The sequence below is a fragment of the Malus domestica genome, chromosome 07 (genome assembly GCF_042453785.1).
Source record: "Malus domestica chromosome 07, GDT2T_hap1".
In the NCBI taxonomy this organism is placed as follows: Eukaryota; Viridiplantae; Streptophyta; class Magnoliopsida; order Rosales; family Rosaceae; genus Malus; species Malus domestica.
This window is the reverse complement of record NC_091667.1, coordinates 151,243-164,443: the sequence shown is the minus strand read 5'-3', so window position 1 is coordinate 164,443 and position 13,201 is coordinate 151,243. Positions and strand designations below refer to the sequence as shown.

Genomic DNA, 13,201 nt, shown 5'->3' with positions numbered 1-13,201 from the left:
CTAATATTTAAGAGAACTAATGGAAAAGAGGTGGAGCATTTTACTTGTAGACACGTTGGAGGGCCGCCAGCGCATATAAATTTTCATTTTCGAGTGCTTAGCTAGCTTCGACATCACCACTCCACCAGTTGGGTATCTGATGCCTTCTGCTGTCGATTTGAGACCGTTCAAGCGCATCAGCCACCATTTGCTCTTCTTTTATTGTTTTACATTTTTATTGTTTTATTAATCAAAAATTTTTTTTTAAACAAGCGATATTATCTATACTAAGAAGGTAGAGAAGTGAGCTAAGCTTCACAATTAACTAGCAATAACGTGGTTCAAATTCACATTTAGCGAAAATCAAATCTAAGACCTCTTACTTACAAGTGAAGATGAATATCACTAGACCGTAATACTAAATGGCTTAACAAAATATATTTTAAAAAATAATAACTAGTCTTGCTCTCCTAAGGTCCCCATTTTGAGGACCTGTGATGATCAATTGCATGTTAGCCACAAGATTGTATTAGTTTAGATCCAAATGTTTAAAATAATCATTAGAAAACTCATTTTATTATTAAGACTATAACAGAACACTTACTATCACATTATGTTGTTTTTTTATGATTTTTTTAAATCATAATGATAGAAAGATAATTTGAGTATTATGAAAGCTTCACCCTTTTTACATTCTCCATGTAGATATAGATGAATGCTCAAATTCAGTACAAAATCTAATTTGAGTAAGGCATGTCCAGTGTCTAGTAACATTTTACATAATAATTTTCTAAATTATTTTGCATAACGAAATGACAAATAGAATTGCAGATATATTATTTAAAAGTTGAGAAATTAGAGGGAATTGGAGAGATTTTGCAGTTTATTTTAAGCATTCACAAATCTCACCTCTCCTCATGAGATTTCGAGGGAATTGAATCAAAATTTTACATGGAATCTCTACAAATTAGTTAAACTTCACAAAAATCCATAGATTTATAAATCTATTAAAATCTCTCAAATTCCCAATTGAATACACCCCCTTAAAGTTATATTGTCAACTTATGATGTTACAGGTTTATCCCCTTAGAATAAATTAGTATAGAAGATTGAGACCTATAGCCAACCACAAATACTCCTCAGTACAACTCATGTTTGGGCATCAGCTAAACAGTTTCACATTTACGAGTTTTTGGTTGTGTTGTTTATGTGCATATTGCACTGTCACAACACACTAAAATGGGACCTCAGTGCAAATTGAGAATTTATGTGGGTTTTGATTCACCATCTATCATTAGATATTTGGAACCCATGACAAGTTATATGTTTAGAGCTCGTTTTGCGGATTGTCATTGTGATGAGATAGTCTTCCCTTCGTTTAGGGGAGAAAAAATCGTTCTAGAAGAACGACAAGAGTTGATATGGGTTGTACCCACCTTATCTCATTTTGATCCACGAAACACTTAATGTGAAAATGATCGTTCATCTTCAAAGTATTGCTAATCAAATGCTAGATGCATTTAATGATGCTACGAAAGTGACAAAATCACATATACCAGCTGCAAATGCGCTTGCAAAAAAAAATTGATGTCCTTGTTGGACAAAATAAAGTGGCAGCGAATGATTCATCTGGTGCACGCCTAAAGCACGGTAAACCCCTAGGTTCAAAAGATTCAGCCCTTCGAAAGGGAAAGATGAGGGCACAACTGAATCCAAATGAAATCATTAAGGTAAAAAAATTGAATGACAAATCCACAATTCATGATTCTGTACTTCCAGAAAAAGAAAATGTCTTTGATGAGACACATGTCCCTAAAAAGACAGAAGTACATGAAAGCAAAGAAATCTTCATAAATTATGCATGTACTAATGAATTGTGGGATTGAAATGAAATAATCATCGATGACATGTTCGCATTCGCAGTAGCCACTGAAATCATATTAAGCGATGATATTGAGCCCCACTTTGTTGATGAATGCAAACAGAGACAAGATTAGCCTAAATGGAAAGATGCAATCCAAGCAGAATTTCGAAGTGTTTTTGGACCGGTAGTCCAAACATCGCCTGGTGTAAACCCCGTGGGTTACAAATGGGTATTCACAAGAAAGCGCAATGAGAATAACGAGATTGCAAGATATAAAGCACGACTCATTGCACAAGGTTTTTCACAAAGACCTTGAATTGATTATAAGGAGACATACTCTCCTGTAATGGACGCAATTACGTTCCGTTACTTAATAAGTTTGGTGATTTTAGAAAAACTTGGCATGCGACGTATGGATGTCATCATCGCGTATCTATATGGAGAATTAGATACTAACATATATATGAAGGTCTGAGAAGGACTTAAGTTACTTGAAATGAGTAACAAACCACGAGGTAGGCTCTCAATCAAATTAAGACGATCATTATATGGGTTAAAACAATATGGACGAATGAGGTATTGTCTCAGCGAGTATTTGATCAAAGAAGGATATACCAACAATGTCATTTGCCCTTGTGTGTTTATTAAGAAATCAAATTTTGGATTTGTTATAGTGGTAGTATATGTTAATGATATGAACTTAGTTGGAACCCCTAAAAAGCTCAATAAAACTGTTGAATATCTGATAAACGAATTTGAAATGAAAGACCTTGGGAAAACAAAATATTGTCTCGCCCTACGGATCCAGCATTGCACTAATGGAATTTTGGTCCATCAATCAGCTTACATTGAAAAAATCCTGAAGCGATTTATCATGGATAAGGCTTATCCACTCAGAACACCAATGGTCGTTCGTTCTTTGGACATTAAGAAAGATCTATTTCGTCCAAAAGAAGATGATGAAATGGTCCCTGGTCCAAAATTACCATATTTGAGTGCAATATGTACTTTATTATATTTAACACAACGTACTAGACCAGATATAGTTTTTTTAGTCAACTTGTTAGCAAGGTATAGCTCTACTCCAACAATTCGTCATTGGAAGGGAGTTAAAGATGTTTTACGATACCTTCATGAGACAACAGACATAGGCCTCTGCTACTCAGAGAAATCCATAAATGACCAGATCATTATTGGATATGCAGATGCTGGTTTTCTCTCTGATCATAAAACTCGCTCACAAACTGGATATGTGTTCACTAATGGAGATACAACAATCTCATGGCACTTAACAAAGCAAACATTAGTTACTACATCTTCCAATCACTTGAAAATACTTGCTTACATGAAGCAAGTCATGAATGTTCCTGGTTAAGATCAATGATCCATCATATTCGAAATTCATGTGGTCTACATTCAAAGACAGACATTCCAACTATCATTCATGAAGATAATGCAGCATGTGTTGCCCAAATAAATGATGGATTCATCAAGGGCGATAAGACTAAGGGCTGGTTTGGTATTATTGTGTCAAAGCTGCTTCTGCTGTGTTGTGAGAATAAACAGCTGTGAAATAAAGCAGCAGAGTGTTTGGTAAACTTTTTTGTAAAAGTGTTTTTGAAAAAAAAAAAAGCAGTATTATAGTGTTTGGTAAACTTTTATGTAAAACAGATGTGAAAAAAGCCGATTTTTCAAAGCTGGGTTTTGCAACTTCTTGTTTTTGGCTTTTTTCACCCAAAACTGTGAAGAAAAAAAAACTGAAGCTGAATGTTGACCAAACACAAAAACAGCTCCCAGCTTTTTTTGATACCATCTTTTTTTCAGAATAACCTCAATACTAAATCAGGCCTAAACACATATCTCCAAAGTTTTTTAGTGCACATGAGCTTTAGAAGGCTAAAGTTATTGAAGTCAGACAAATACGTTCTAATGAAAATTTGCCAAACCTATTTACCAAATCTCTACCAAAATGCACATTTCATAAGCTAGTGCATAGTATCGGATTGCGTCGGCTTACCAATCAGTTAAATTTGAAGAATTTGGAATCATGGGAGATACGTATAAGGGGGAGCATCCATGATACATACATGTTGTACTCTTTTATCTTCGACTAGGATTTTTCCCACTGGGTTTTTCCTATCAGGTTTTAACGAGACAACATAAGCATACTTAACACTATATCAACAATTCAAGCAAAGTTGTACTCTTTTTCCTTCACTGCGGTTTTTTTTTCCACTAGGTTTTTCCGAACAAGGTAACTGATGTTAATATGTGGGCATCCAAGGGGGAGTGTTGTTAAAGTTGTGAGAGTGAATGCCCACATGTTTTTAGCAAAAGGTGAGGAAGACTTTGGAATAGTGACCATGTTGTTGTTGTATGAGTTTTTTCAATGAACACTCATTTCACTTTTGTAAGTTTTCACGGGAGTGACTATTTTAAGAGCACTCCGTGTATGATTACAACACACAACAAAGAAAAGAAGTGAAAAAATAATATCAGTATCCCTCATTTCCTCTCTTTACCTGCAATCCTTTTGTGTTATAGTTACGAAACGAAATAGTGTGATATTTTACACCCGCTTTGCTCATGTCCCTAGCAAAGACTATCTTTCTAACTTTTACCTATTTATAACATGTCGTATTCTTTTCCCATTTTGATGGCATATTCCTTTGACTACAATTCCAGGAAAATTATAAGATATAGTAAACAACCTCAGATTTCTATAGGCACTGGTTTCACTGGAAAAGGTTAAGAATTGGATATAGTAAGGATTTTACAAGTTAGGTCAGCGACACTGAAATTTTCTAACACTTTCGATCACATAAATTGTGGCAAGTGGATTACCTATGTAACGACCTTAGAATGACTTGAAATTTTAGAATCCATTACATTCTTCCATCTCACTAACTAAATAAATGGCGTCTTGCTGTAATTCTTATCTTCTCCTACAATTTGATAATATGATGCCGGTATAGACGAAAATTCCGTTATGGTCCAATTTGGGACCGGTAATTGTATGACGAAATATGACATGCCTATGGGAGTCTACAAAGTTTTCAAGTGATATGAAGTTTGGAATATTTATGGTGACTTTCTAAGTGAATTATGTCAGAATCAGTTTTTCACTGTCAAGTTTTAAGCATGACAAGAGGATCTGTTTTGAACAATGAAACGATAATGTAACGGTACAAAATTTGAAGTGTGTGAAGGCTGTATGTCTAGTTCACAACTGGAAAATCTCATCAAAAGGTTGAAACGATATTTTTAGAAAAATCTTTTGGTATAGGAATCCCACTATTTGATGTTTAAGAAACTGTTTTAGGTTTGTGTTTTAGGGCATGAAAAGGAATCTTAATGAAGGAATTTTGAGCTGAAAATTTTACCAATTAATAATCTATGCGTCTTCTATAAGTATGTTAAAGTTTGGATCCTTTGGATAAATATTGTATCTACTATATTTTTCAATGTAAATAGTGTTGTAAAAGGAGTTCTATTAAAGGAGTGTTGAACAAAAAAAATAACATATTAAAAAATAGAATTCATACGAATTGGATTAAGCTACAAGATAAAACAAAAATGTAATCCTGCCCAAAAAAATAAGGATGGGCTTTACATACAAATCAATATCCATAACTAAAATAAAATAAAAAGAAAATATGTATTTCCTCCTACAAAAGAGGGGAAGTAACATGCAAAGCAAGGCCTCCCTATTTTTCTGCAAAAGCAAGACGTGGAAGACTGGACAGTTAGTGGGAGAAGTTAAGAGAAAGTGGCAGAGGACATGGCCTCCATCTCCCCCACGTAAAAAACTGTAGAGCCCTCCTAGAATGTCTATAAATAGGCATCAGCTGCCACCAGAAAGAAAAGAAAAAAGAAAAAGAGAGAAGAGACTCTACAAAAATTAAGAGAGAGATCAAAGAGGTGAACTGCTGCGGAAATTTAGAGGGACAAAAGCTAACAGAGAAGAGGATACACTGAAAAAGAAAGCAACAAAGCATTTAAAGGTACAAATACATCCTTCTAAATTTTTCTTTGTTTGGTTTCTCTCGGTTTTGCAGGAAATAAAGAAGCAATTTGCTTCTCCAACATCTCCTAGGAAATCGGTGAAACTCGCGCTCTTCAAGAAATGGGCAAAGCAGAAGCAACCTCAACTCACCTTCATCATCTAGTTCTTGAAGAACAAACTCGACGCCACTAAGGCCAACCTTCAGGGAACAAAAGGCAGTTGACGTTGAAATGGAGGAGGTTTGGCATCACCTTCAAAGCCGAGGAACCCTTCTCTCTCTCGAGTCACCAATGCTGCAGCACTCTTGTTTCTGCATGAGCCTCACCCCAATAAACGATAATGGAAGACCCTTATTTCAGTTGACAGATCATGGTTGTCTTCGGAAAAAAGACTTGGTATTCTCTGGTAGAAAAGCACATCATGATGAAAAAGCAAGTCACGATGGAGAAAGGTCCCATTAGCAAAGTTGCAGTGTACTTTTCTCTGACATCCACAGTGAAGAAAAATAATATGTTTTGATAAGGCTTGAATTAGAGGCCAAAGCTCTCAAAAGCCTATTTCCATTAGGATCAAATTGATGATAAGCCGATGAATACAGCAAGGGAAGAAAATAAAAGCTCCTCCAAAACTTGTAATGCCATTCACATGAGCATTATGAACTTGGGCTCCATTAATTGAATACAGTGCATGAAATGAGCATGGCGAAATGGAAAAGGTTTCAAGACAAAGGAAAAGGAAGAAAGGGTGCTCATCATGGAGATTCTAAATCCCATAGAAAGCTATCCAAGAAACACTCAAGGCTTTTGCCAACTCCCTCCTCTGTCGAGGATTGTCTCTATCACAAACACAAGCAACAAGTAGCAACAAGACTATGGCTTCTATATCAGTCTCACTTGTAGCCGAAAACCAGCAAGGGTTAACGTAATATTCTCGTGGGCAAAATTAACATGGGAGCTACGTCTTATATAAGTTCCACCAAAAGTTTTTTTTTTGCTATGGATTCGAAAGAAAAGAAAAAATGAAAAGTCTGCAAAAAGAAAGCTACAACAAGAAATAAAAAAATGAAGGAAGTTGTCTTCTAAGTTGCTAGAAAATTTGACGCAAACACAAAGAAAAGATGAGATGGAGGCAAAATGATAGAAGCTACAAGTCAAAAGTAAAGGAAATAAATGAGTTTTCGTCAAGAAAAGCTTTGTGCAGTACTCAAGACGACGACTCTGTAGTAGCTTTGATGTTCTGGCTTCGTAGCTTTAATAGCTATTATTCCTTCTTATTCAACCGACTCCTATCTCTCAGAGAGAGATGAATCGCAGCAAAACCCAAGCAATCCAAGTCATTTAAGAGCTTTGCTTCTGAAAAATCGAAGAAGTCTTTTGCTTGAGATACGTGAAGAAGAAAGCAAGATGGGCAATTGCCTTTATTCCAATGTCAAGTATGTTTTTCGGCACAAAGAAGGAAAAGTATATACAATGAGTTTAAAAACTCCAAGGGAAGAAAAGTGCTCCAGATGCTTTTATGAAGCTAAATGTGGCTTGCTTTTCCTGACTCCACGTGAAGTCCTGCTTGGACTTAGAAATCCAAGTCTACAAGGAGAAGAAATGGGAAGCCTACAATATTCCTAAATTAATTGGGAATTGACGCCTACGTGAAAACCAAAAGGAAGAAAATAAGTCATTTCAAAGACTTTGCTTCAAAAAAGAAACAAGTGGCTGTATTTAATTCTTAATTAGACTTCTCAAAAGTCTGTTGGATTCCATGACACGCCCCGACCCTGATATTCCCCGAATACCAGGATAGACACGTGCTGGCTGACACCCGAGGGTGACGAAAGCCATTAATTGATACAAAAGCTAAGAATAAGAAATAAAGACGGGTTATGAATTTAAAATACCATGAATTACTAATTTAGGAACGTGTTCAAAGCATACAACTAAACCTAATCACTAAAAAGAATTGAGATAAAATTGAATGAATAAAGAAGTGGGTCCTACATCAAGAGGATCCGAAGATGCTGCTGCGGAAGTGCCTTCACGCCGGAATTAGGTGCCTTGATTCTAAGTCCTGAATGGGGGCGCAAAACAAAGGTGAGTGGACCAAGTTCATATATACAATAATAATAAAACAGTTATCAATATACTAACCCCCAAAGTTTATATAAATGAAAACTACTAGTATAATAAGTGATGGATTTAATAAAAATCCTAGCATGCCACAATATCTCAAAAGTCACATCGCGGAAACGCATCGTTGAAGTCAAAATAGTAAACGCATCATAAATCGTCTCGTAAGCGCGATGTGCTGCTAGAAAGATCACTGAATAAAAAAAACTCTTGGCCCAATGCCTGCACCTCAATCTCTGTGCCCGTAGCCAGAGATAACTCCCTCCCGGCCTAATGCCTGTCTTCGTGTCCCTCAGCCTTTCGCTAGGGATTATTTCTCTTGGCCTACATGCCAACACCAGATCCTCGCCCCAGGCGGCATAGTGTCTACTAGGTACGCACAAATATTTACGTCTCTCATAAATAACCACTTTATAGTATAAAGTCATCCATCGTCTATACTATAAAGAGGGGTTTCTAAAACATGTTCTAGCATCCTATCGTCATCCATCGGATAGTCTACCAGTTCATGGTTTTTATAGGAAATACGATATATATTAAAATATAGCTCAATATAAGCTAACAATTATTTCCTCACCAAAACACGAGACAAAATCAATAAATTCAGTAAACAGGATTGATATAAATCAATTCACAAAATTCATAGGCATGCTAATCATTTATGCAATTACTATAAAATCATGTAATTTTAGAAAGGGTCCACTCACAGTACTTAGTTGTCAAAAGCTACGCCACTAGCGAAGACGGAAACATCACAATAATTGCCCCTAAGCACATAAAGAGTCCAATAAATAAAACTATATAATAGCAATTGAATTTGGGAAAACGGACATTGGAAACGGATTCAGAACGTCGTTTTACCTTAAGAAGGGTCCCGAAAAGTCAACCCTAGAGTCAACGTTGACCGGGGGTCAACAGTCAAATTAGGTCTAACGGGTTTTAGGCTTGAACTCGGATTAGGGTTTAGGTTTAGGTTGAATAGGGTTAGGATCTATTGGGTTTTGGAATTATAAGGTTTTGGGTTAAAAGGATATTAGGGTGAAAATTGGGGATTGGGCTTTAGCCCAAACACACACACATGCACGGCATGCACATGCATGCATAGCATGCATATACACACACACGCACACACACTTAGGCCTCGTTTGGCAGCTCGGACTGTACTGACTATTTTTGTCGGATAGGATAAATAGTCATCGGATAGTACTGACTAAATTAGTCGGGCGTTTGGTGCAGTATCAGACTAATGACCGTATTATTTATACTGTGTATGGTAATTACTGGAAAAGAAAAGGAATAGAAAAAAAACCAGTTTGATGATTACTGGAAAAGAAAAAGAATAGAAAAAAAAGAAGTTGTCAAATGCAGAAAGAACCCAGTAGCCATTACACCAGCGTGGGTGGATGGTCAAGCAGCAGCGCAGAAAGAACCCAGCATAGACAGGCGGATTCAATTTACAGAAGCAAACCTCTAGATTCATTCATTAAAAAAATGAAACGCACTTAAAAAATCATCAATTCCATCCTTCCAGGGGAATCATGGCAGCCAAAAACCCAATTTTGAGCTTCTAATCCATTAAATTAAAAGAACCATATAAAATCTCGCCCAGATATGAGTTTCTAATCCATTGAAATAAAAACCCAGATGAAATCTTGCCCAGTTCTGAGTTTGATCACCACACATCAACAAACAATGAACAGTTCAGCCAAAAACTCAGATAATGTCTCCCGGCGTGATTTGAGTTCGATCTGCAACCTTTCCGTTCGAAATTTGCTTGATGCTGATCAGAGGTGGGGATGGAGAAAGAGCAAGAGAAAGAATACCTTGAGAAGCTAGTGATGTGCATAGCAGATGGCGAGATGGCGTGGAGAAAAGCCAATGTTTTTTTGTTCGCGTGAACCCGACTAAATAATCCCAAGTTTTTGGTCGGGATAAACAAGCGGGTGTAAGGGAGACAAAATAGGTGGGGCCAGATTAATAATCCGGTGCTTATTTAGTACGAAAGGTCACCAAACACCTGTTTCGTATTATATAATACTATTTGGTGTCTTATACGGTGTGCCAAACAAGGCCTTAAACACACACACACACGCCTAATACACACACACACACAAACCACAAAGGCCTTAAGGCCTCATTAAAGAATAGGGCTTTAAGCCCTTTAAAAGGAACCGGCCCAAGGCCAATATATATAAGGCCCGAGGCCTTCTGGGGTCTTTAAAATAAATAACTAAAATAAAAAGAAATGGGTTGGGGTCTAACGGGCTTAAGGCCCAAGGGGAAGGGAAAGGCCGGATGGCCTGGGTTTGTCGAAGGAGAAGGCCGGAAATTCGGCCGGAAAACTACCCGACTTTAAACGACCATAACTTTGTCAAAACTCAACGAAATCAAGCGAGACAAAAATGAAAGTTGTAGCCCTTGAAGAGACGAAGAGAATAGTACCTCACATGACGTCTAAATCGCCGTGGTTTGGCCGAAAAATTCCTCGAAAGCCTCGGAGGTCGCCGGAAACTGGGTAAGATTCAAATGAGTATAACTTCTTCAATACTTAATGAAATTGAGTGAAACAAAAAGGAAAGTTGTAGTAATCGACGAGACGAAGAGATTGATACCTTACACGCCGGCTAACTCACCGTGGTTTGGCAGGAAATGGCCTCGAAAGTCGCCGGAGGCTCCTGGAAATTTTGTCGTCCTTTCTACAACGGGAGAGAGAAAACTGCAGAGGTTTTGATGGTGATGTCCTCAGCAGATGGCCTGGCTGAGGGTGTTGCTTGGGGAAAAAGGGTTGCAGCAAGGGAGAGAGATGAGGTTCGAGAGAGAGACACGGGAGAGAGAGTTGTGGGAGAGGTGAGGGAAAAGAGAGAACTGAGAGAAGAAAGATCAGAAAACATAAAAATAAAACAAGTTGGGCCCCACGGGCTCACCAATTAAGGCTTTAAAACAATTTTTAAATAAAATAGGGTTGGGGTGTTTCAATCTACCACCCTTATAAAAATGTCGTCCTCGAAATTTAAAATAACATACTACACTGAAAAACTCGAAAATACGAAAAAGGATACACATATATACGTAACGAAGAAATCAAGTCAGAGCGGTTGCACGAAAGGAAAAATACCATCCTGTCGCAATCGGGTTGCAATGATTCCATCTTCCGTGCCTCCAGGCTCAAACTTTCTTTCCCCATCAGTGTAAAAATAGGAAACATACTTTAATAAAATGTAAAGTTGAAAACACAAAATAGCTTAAGGCCAGAAAACGTCAAAATAGATAAGTAATAACATATAGGTCAACTCGAATCAACTTAAAAACGAAAATAGAAATACTTTTCCAAAAACATTTGTAACGACAAAAACAAATAACTAGTAATGGAAATTAAAATACTTTTACTGAAAAACCAAAACTGAAAATGAGAGTGGGTCTCGCCTAAGCACATGAAACGTCACGCACTTCGAGAACAGATGTGTCTTTGGGTCGAGTCCCAAGAATACGAGTCCCAAGAATAACAATTCCAAATCTGCATCAGCTGCTGTAGACGAATCTTTTTGCCCACTTACTTAACGAACCCAACAAATAAGCTATCAATATACCGGTCGACCGCCCGTGATATCGATCACACATTTGTTGTCTCGATAAGCAAGCAGTAATTTCCTGAGGATGAATAATTTCACACGTCGTAAATTCGATCCTCCAAATACAAGCTCGCACGACTCCTCTAACAACCAATGTTACCTGTAGAAACTCTAGTACCATGTCGCAACAGTGCCATACCCAAATCAAATAAAATAAAAATTGTTGTCGTAAAACTCTATCCAGCACCAAGCATCATATCCTCCTCAGTTCTTCCCAATGTAACCAACCACTCCAGAATTTTGCCAATAAATAACCCATTTGAAAACTGTACCTTGGGATTCAAGAGAAGTGGCTACCAGGTTAGTAGTAGACCCAAAAGCTCGAACCAAGCAAGCAGAAAACGAGAAGTCATCTTCCTTAATACGCAGTATCTCTTGGGAACTGTCGTAGTGCTCAATCCACCTCTCCATTTTTGCTTAGTTGCAGATTTCTAGTCAAACAAAGTCAAAGTTGGTGGAAAGAAGAACGACTCGCAAATGGCCATCCTAACAACCAAAGAGAACACGCATATTTCGAGAGAAGTGTAAAGATTATCCAATTCTCGCTTTGACCGTCCTGTAGTGCCATTCCAGAATGCACCAAACAGATCTGTTAGAAATGTTTTAACAACCACGTACTCATAACAAAAAGGTTCGGAAGTGAAGCAGTGGAAATATGCGTTGAGACGAACACATATCGTTGGAAAATAACCGATGTGATGCCTATGAATTCTAGTAAGATGGTGATGCAATATGCTGACCTTCTGCACCAAAATCTTCACCAGTCTCTTACCAAAATACAACTTAAACCTCATACCCACGAGGAACTTTTTCTGGTAAGTCTGGTAAGCTTGTTAAAAGATTATGCTGCCAACATTCCTGTCTGAATCAACACGAACTGGGTGCCCACTTTCACCGAAATGATCGATCGTGAATTTCTCACTGATTAGGCGAGAAACCATGTCGAAAAGGCTAAAAGAATACTCAATAATTTGAGGATCAAAACAAGTCCATTAAAATCTAGAGTACAAGATATCGAGATTTGAACTAGAAACCATGCCGAGAACAAAGATTTTTTTTTTTCACCCTCCGTATAATGTTCCGGCATGATTCAGTTCACATTGAGAAACAAACAAGCGAAGGAAGGTAAAGATGCAGAAATAGAAGTCACTGTTTATGATTATTTTACAAATCATCACAGTATGGTCAACTGGTTCTTAGCCAAAAGGAAATAGGTCTAAGCTCAAGGATAGTTAAGAACTAATAATAAGATTTGATGAGGCCAAAGACAATTTGAAATTCACAACACTTTGTGAGAGCTGTTTCAAAGCTCAGCATTTAAACACAGAACCTTGGAATCAACAAAATGGCAAAGAAGAAAGATACGAAACAGCTTGCGTATGCATGCAGTGACACAATTGGCTACCTTAAAGTGATGCCTTTGAGCAAACCAAAGCTCAATGAGTCCAGAGAAGTTTAGAGTAAAGTTCAATCTTCGTACAATGATGAATATGGTAGAGTCTCAAGCCATTACACTGAAAATTACAAGGCTGAATAGCTAGGCTGCAAGCAAGAGACTAAGTTCACCTTCCCTGAAAAATACGCGGACAAGGAACTAGGGTTT

General features: G+C 37.4%; 1 long non-coding RNA gene across 1 annotated transcript; it reads right to left on the bottom strand.

Moving 5' to 3' along the window:
* Positions 1–5,368: 5,368 nt before the first annotated feature.
* Positions 5,369–10,810, bottom strand: LOC139197865 (uncharacterized). Its single transcript, XR_011583240.1, has 3 exons — positions 10,582–10,810; positions 10,412–10,480; positions 5,369–7,910 (listed from the first exon to the last, which is right to left on the bottom strand). It is a non-coding gene; the product is annotated as an uncharacterized lncRNA (long non-coding RNA).
* Positions 10,811–13,201: the final 2,391 nt, after the last annotated feature.